Here is a 6,994-nt window from a genome sequence, read left to right on the forward strand (position 1 = left end):
ATGAAAGAGGAAAAGCGTTTGATATTGTAGATATTGACTCTGTGAAAGTTTATCATTTGCGTTTTCTTGTTTTATTTATTTATTTTCTTCCATATTTCTAATTAATAATATGTTTTTACCCGTGTTTATTATATTTATTTATTTATTTATTTTATTTATTTATTTATTTATTTTTTTTTACGAAGTGAAGGACAGGTGATGTATATAATGCTTGGATATTTGAATTTCAACGTAGAAGATTTTAATTTTATTATTATTATTGTTATCTGCAGTGGTTCATATATATTACTTAGAAACTATTGTTGTCGTTTTCCTTTTCTTTTTTTATTAAACGCAATGCAGTGTTGAAGAAAATCTCTCTTTAATACACTAACATTCACAAAGAAACTGACATCCTTTCGTGAAAATATAGTGATAATGATAATAATAATAATAATAATGATAATAATAATAATAATAATAATAATAATAATAATAATAGTAATAGTAATAACAGCAACATCAACAACAACAACAACAACAACAACAATGAAAAGACTTGCTGTAGAAGAAATTAAGAGGAAATATCTATCCACGTGTCATTTATTGCATTCGATGGGTCTTCTTTTTTTATCAAGTCTTCTATCCTTCCTTAAAACTACCAGGGTGTGCAGTGTGTCCTGTAAAATCTTGCGGCTGAAGAGTCTCTGGCGTCACGCAATTCTGACTTAACAATCAGCTATTGTAATTTTGAGAGGCAAGGATTGTAAGTGTTATTTTTTTACGAATGACTGACTGGAGTTTTATTTTTTTTTCACACCCTGATTATATATAAAAATAATGATAACAAGTATTCAGTTTCATGCAGCTCTGACTTAACACTGAACTCTTTGAAGTATTTGGAAAGGTAAGGACAGCCGGAAACATTTAATTTTATTCTATTTTATTTCTTTATTTTCATTTTTTTCTTATTTTAGTGTTTTATTTTATTTATTTATTTTATTTGTTTGTTTGTTTTTTTCTACGGATGAATAACACCTTTTTCCACACCTTAATTATGAAACAACAGCCTCCAGTTTGATGCAATGCTGACTCAACAATAATCCATTTTAATTATTTTGAAAGGGTAGGAGCTGTCAGAGATATGATTGTTATTTATTCATTTATTTATATTTTTCTTTTTTTTTTTTTACAGATACGTAGCACCTTTTCTCACACCATCATAAAAAAAAAAAAAAAAAACCAGCCTCCAATACCATGCAATCCTGACTTAGCACAGAACTATTCTAACTATCTTCAAAAGGTAAAAAAAACTTTCAGAAATCCGCTTTTTACGATAATTGCATTTTTTCACGCATTGATTACAAAAAAAAAAAATTCCAAACTTAATTCTCTGATGCCTTCCACAACGTAATACTATTGACGCCACAGTACTGCAGGCGTGGAATGTAAGTACCTGCTGCCCTTACAGGTGTTATGACTTCCTCGTCCAGGTAGTACAGGTGTTGCCTTCCTCACACAGGTGTTAGGTTTCTTTCCAGGTATGAAAAACTGAGAAGGTTAGATTTTTTTTTTTTTTTTGGCTTTAGACTGTAAAGTTTTGTTCAAGAGAGAGAGAGAATTTTTTATTTAATGGCTTCCTTTCATTTCCAGTTTAAATACCCATTCAGTTCCGAAAGGCTCTCACTCTCCCTTTCTAACTCTCCCGCTCCCTCTCCCTTTCCCGCTCCCATTCCCTTTCCTTTCTCTCTCTCTCTCTCTCTCTCTCTCTCTCTCTCTCTCTCTCTCTCTCTCTCTCTCTCTCTCTCTCTCTCTCTCTCTCTCTCTCTCTCTCTCTCTCTAATCACTTCCTCATAAATTCTTCCGCCCTACTCCTCGTCCTCATTTATTCGGCGTGTGTCTGTTCCCTGTCTCATATTTTCTCATCACTCTTCTCTCCTCTCCTTCCTTCCATTCCACTTTTCCTCGTTTTTCCTTCCTCCTCCACCATTGTGTCTTCAGTGTTCTCCGTTCTTCCTCTTTTTTTTATTTCATCTCCTCTCCTCTTTTTTTTTTCCTTTACTTCCGGGTTATTTTTTCCTTTCTATTTTGTTTGTTTGTTTGTTTGTTTGTTATGTCACCATTCTTCCCTGTCAGTTTGTCGCTTTATTTGTTAATTAATTCGTTCGCGTCTCTCTCTCTCTCTCTCTCTCTCTCTCTCTCTCTCTCTCTCTCTCTCTCTCTCTCTCTCTCTCTCTCTCTCTCTCTTTGCGTAGGTGTCTTTCCTCTCTTTCAGCTGGTTCTTTTATTTATCTCTTTTTTCCTCCTCATTTACTCTCTTTCCATTATTCTCGTCCTCTTATTCTTTCCTCGCCTTTCTTTAACCTCTATTTTTTTTTTCTTCATCTCTTACGTGATATTCTTTAGTTTATTGACAGTTCCTTTCGCCTCTTCTATCCACCACCTCCTCCTCCTCCTCCTCCTCCTCCTCCTCCTCCTCCTCCTCCTCCTCCTCCTCCTCCTCCTCCTCCTCCTCCTCCTCCTCCTCCTCCTCCTCCTCCTCCTCCTCCTCCTCCTCCTCCTCAGTAAACTTAAAACAAACTGAGTTCAAAGAGAACCTTTTCACACATTTCTGGTTCGTGTAAGGAGGAGGAGGAGGAGGAGGAGGAGGAAGAGAAATACGAAGAATATTCATCCATTTAAGGGGAGGATTAGATGATAGAGTAAACGAATATTAAAGGCAGGAAGCAGGAAAAAAAAAAGGAAAAAAGAAGGGAGAAGAAAAAGGTAGGAAGTAAAAGAAGGTAAATTTATAAGAGGCGGAGGACGAAGAGAGGAAGAGAGAAAGATGAAGTTCAAATGTGAATGGCATTAAATTAGAGGATATGAAAAGATGGAGAACTAAAAAAATAATAAGGAGTAAGTGACTGCATAAATGGAGGAGATATGATAGTGTTAATAATAAGCTTGAGAGGATGTAGAAGAAGAAGAAGAAGAAGAAGAAGAAGAAGAAGAAGAAGAAGAAGAAGAAGGAGAAGGAGAAGAAGAAAAAGAAGAAGAAGGAGAAGAAGGAAAGAAAAAGAAAGCAAGCAACCAATCAACAAACAAAAAAAACACAAAGTAAAAAGAAAAAAGGGAGAAGACAGAGTTATATGAGATAATAGATACGATAGTGTTGACAATAAAAGAAAGAAGATGTAGAAGAAGAAGAAAAAAAGAGAAAGAACAAGAAAACAAGAAGAACAAGGAAAAGAAAGAAAAGAGCAACCAACCAAAAAAAAGCAACGTAGTCAGAATTTATTATATAAGCATGATATCTGAAGGTGCACTTGGAAAAGACACTCAGAAGACACACACGGCATCTATATAATGGTGAAGGAGAAGCCATCCGGAGTTAGCTAGAGACTTGGAAGACCTCTCGAGTTCCTGAAGTGAAGTAATTGCAGTGATTACCAAGATGAGAGATGGAGGAGCCGCAGGTGAGGATGGAAAGGTGAGAGCAGCTGGTGATGTATACCCGTGTTGTGAAACCAGGAGGGGCATAAGTGGAAAGGACAATAAGCATAATGAGTCAGATGGGCAGAATCATGCTCGGAATATTGAAAAAACAGACTGAAAGAGGAAGGTTGAGGGGAATATACAGTCGCAGTCATATTATTTGTGCCCTGCGCCGCCATGTTGAATCGTAAATACCTCAAGTTCCCTTCCCCACCCCCCGCCGGCACCGTTGTTCAAACCTTCAAACCTGAGCTGGTTACGATTCATCATGGCGGCGAAGCAGGACACAACTCATGACCACAACTGTACAACAAAAAGAATATAGGTGGCTTTAGAGAAGGGAAGGTCACCACGAAAGTCACCACCAAGTCCATATTCTACAGAGGCACCATTGTTGAGAGAGTCATGGTGAGGCAGAAAGATACGTATATATGCTTTGTTGACTTCGAAAAAGGTACTGGACAGAGTAACACATGAGGAGTCGCGAACTGAGACAGACGTGGATGGCTAGGATATTAAAGTAAAGATATCACATTAACTGCAAATCCGTATTGGAATCAGAGCTCCTGTGAAAATACGGGGAATAGGAGTGAGAAGGCATAAAGAGAGAAGTGAGGCAGGGGTGCGTGTGTACCCTCCCAGATCTCTTCTATTTGGATGGGCAAAGATGTCTGGAAAACCCTGGAGATTTGGAGAAACTGAGAAATGGAGGAGGAAGCGTGACAAACATATGGTACGCTGATTATACAATTCTCGAGGCGGATTGAGAGAAGCTGCAAAGATTTGTGGATAAACTGAATGCCACTGAAGAGAGATCTGAAGCTAAATACAAAGAAAGCGACGGTTGTAGGCATAAAGTAGCGACGAGAGAGACTGAGAGTACTGTATGTATCTGAGAAGGGTGAGTAAAATAGGTCAGATAATTCAGTCTTTTTATGGTGCGCTATTTCAGAAGAGGCAGACTGAGGAGACAAAACCAAGAAAATAACTGTATTGGCGAGAAGTGCTTTTGTGAAAATGAGAAACGTATTAACGAGCCTGAATATCGGAATTGTCTGAATAAGCGAATTACTGAAATGCTTTACGCTCGGTGAGTTTCATTATATGGCTGTGAATATTAAACTGTTAGAGAGAAAATTAAAAAGACTGGAGGCTACGGAGATGTGACGCCTGAGGAGAACATGAAGAATTCCACAAATGGGGATGGACAGAAGTGAACATATAGGCATGTTTCATAAAGGGACCGCCACGTGTAGACCTAATGGCTTCTTGCAGTTTCCCTTATCTTCTTATGTTCTTACGACAGCAACAATAATGAGGAAATGATAACACATGCAGGACTGGAGGGGGAGTTGGTGAGGTGTATAAGGAGGAAGGAACACCTGTTTTTAGAATGGAGAAAATTGTTGGATTAGCGTAAGGACATAAGAAAACAAGAAAACATGAAAAAAAAAAACTTAGAAATACACGTGGCTGTTCTTGTAATAAAACATACCAGGGAATATTCATCCATCAGCTCCCCATCAATTAGGTTCAATCTTCTAAATCACCCTACTGATTCGGTATTAATAATCTTATTACTCAGTAAGCGCCTTTCATCCCTCCCTCCACTTGGCGAAGAAGAGACAAAGACAAATACGTTCATGGAGATATTGCTGGAAAAGAAAAATCAATGAAAATATGAGAGACGAAGAGGAGAGAGGAAAGGTGCCCCTCCTGTGTTCACTAATGCTACGTGACGGCCAGTGTAGTAGTAGTAGCAGTAGTAGTAGTAGTAGTAGTAGTAGTAGTAGTAGTAGTAGTAGTAGTAATCTTCCTTCTCTTCGCCTCTCAGTGGTACCAGAATGTTCCTCCATCTGGCTCTCTCTTACTTCCTCCTCTTACTCTTTCGATGTTCTGAAGATCATAACTGCTGGCGTTTTCTTCGACTCTCTCTGCCCATTTCCTCTGTCTTCCCCTTGATCTTCCCCTTGATCTTCCCCCTGGCATCTACTCCCACCATCCTCCCACAACTTTTACCTCTCCCATTCTTTCTCAATGTCCATACCACCTTAACTGGGCTGCGTCTGTTTTGACCAGTACCCGCCAAACAACGAGCCATTCCCTTGTCCTCGTTCTTTACCCGGCCCCTCCTCGTCCATCCTGCCGCAGCTCTCAGTGGTCTCATTTCCGCCGCCTGAATCTTGCTGCTGTCTCTTGTTGTCAGCGCTAAACTCTCCCTTCCATACATCAGTGGCGGGGACAGGACAGTGTTAAAGATTATTATTTTAACATCTAAAGATACTTGTTTTTCCTTGAGCATTAGATTGAGGCTCTTACACTCGAAATATGTTTATATATTCGTTTTGTTATATCCCTCTTATTTCCATCATCTTTAAATAATAATAAGAATAATAATAATAATAATAATAATAATAATAATAATAATAAGAATAATATGCGGAGAGAGAACAAAAGTAATGATGTTGAAAGTATATAAAAGGAAAGAAAAGACAAAATTATCAAAGAGAAGAAAGCTACGAAACAAACATGAGAAAATAATTTTTCGCAATCTCTCTCTCTCTCTCTCTCTCTCTCTCTCTCTCTCTCTCTCTCTCTCTCTCTCTCTCTCTCTCTCTCACCCATGGTTCTATTTCAGGCATCCATCCCCCGCTAGAGAGAGAGAGAGAGAGAGAGAGAGAGAGAGAGAGAGAGAGAGATACTAGTGAGTGCCAAGAAAAGCAAATGGGAGAAAATGGAGTTAGTGGGTGGACGAACTCAAGTAAAGGAGAAATTAGACATAATGATATAGACGCGAAGAGAGAGAGAGAGAGAGAGAGAGAGAGAGAGAGAGAGAGAGAGAGAGAGAGAGAGAGAGAGAGAGAGAGAGAGAGAGAGAGAGAGAGAGAGAGAGAGAGAGAGAGAGAGAGAGAGAGAGAGAGAGAGAGAGAGAGAGAGAGAGAGAGAGAGAGAGAGAGAGAGAGAGAGAGAGAGAGAGAGAGAGAGAGAGAGAGAGAGAGAGAGAGGAAAAGGAAGGAACGAACGAAAGAGAAAGGAAAATTTGGTGCATCTTTTAGGAAATTATGAAAAAATTACGCTGGTATGGTAATAATAATGATAGTAATAATGATAAAGATAATGATAATAATAATAATAATAATAATAATAATAATTTTCTCATCTATTTTTTCATATAACATTAGTTTGCTTCTTACTGTTTTTATATTTTTATCATTCTCTCTCTCTCTCTCTCTCTCTCTCTCTCTCTCTCTCTCTCTCTCTCTCTCTCTCTCTCTCTCTCTCTCTCCTGAAACAGACATATCTATACACAGGTAATATTCTTGTTTTCTCTCTTTCTCTCTCCCTCCTTCCTTTCCTTAAGAGGAGGAAGAAGGAGAAGGGAGGAAGGAAAGGAGGACGAAGAAGAGGAGACAGGAAGACCTAGCACGAGGAGAGGAAGAGGGGAATGGTAAAGAGCGGAAAATCAAGAGGAAAGTCGATAACAGCAAATAAAGGGAGGAGGAGGAGGAGGAGGAAGAAGGGAAGGATGTTTGAATTT

Source organism: Scylla paramamosain, chromosome 20 (assembly GCF_035594125.1).
Source record: "Scylla paramamosain isolate STU-SP2022 chromosome 20, ASM3559412v1, whole genome shotgun sequence".
Classification (NCBI taxonomy): domain Eukaryota; kingdom Metazoa; phylum Arthropoda; class Malacostraca; order Decapoda; family Portunidae; genus Scylla; species Scylla paramamosain.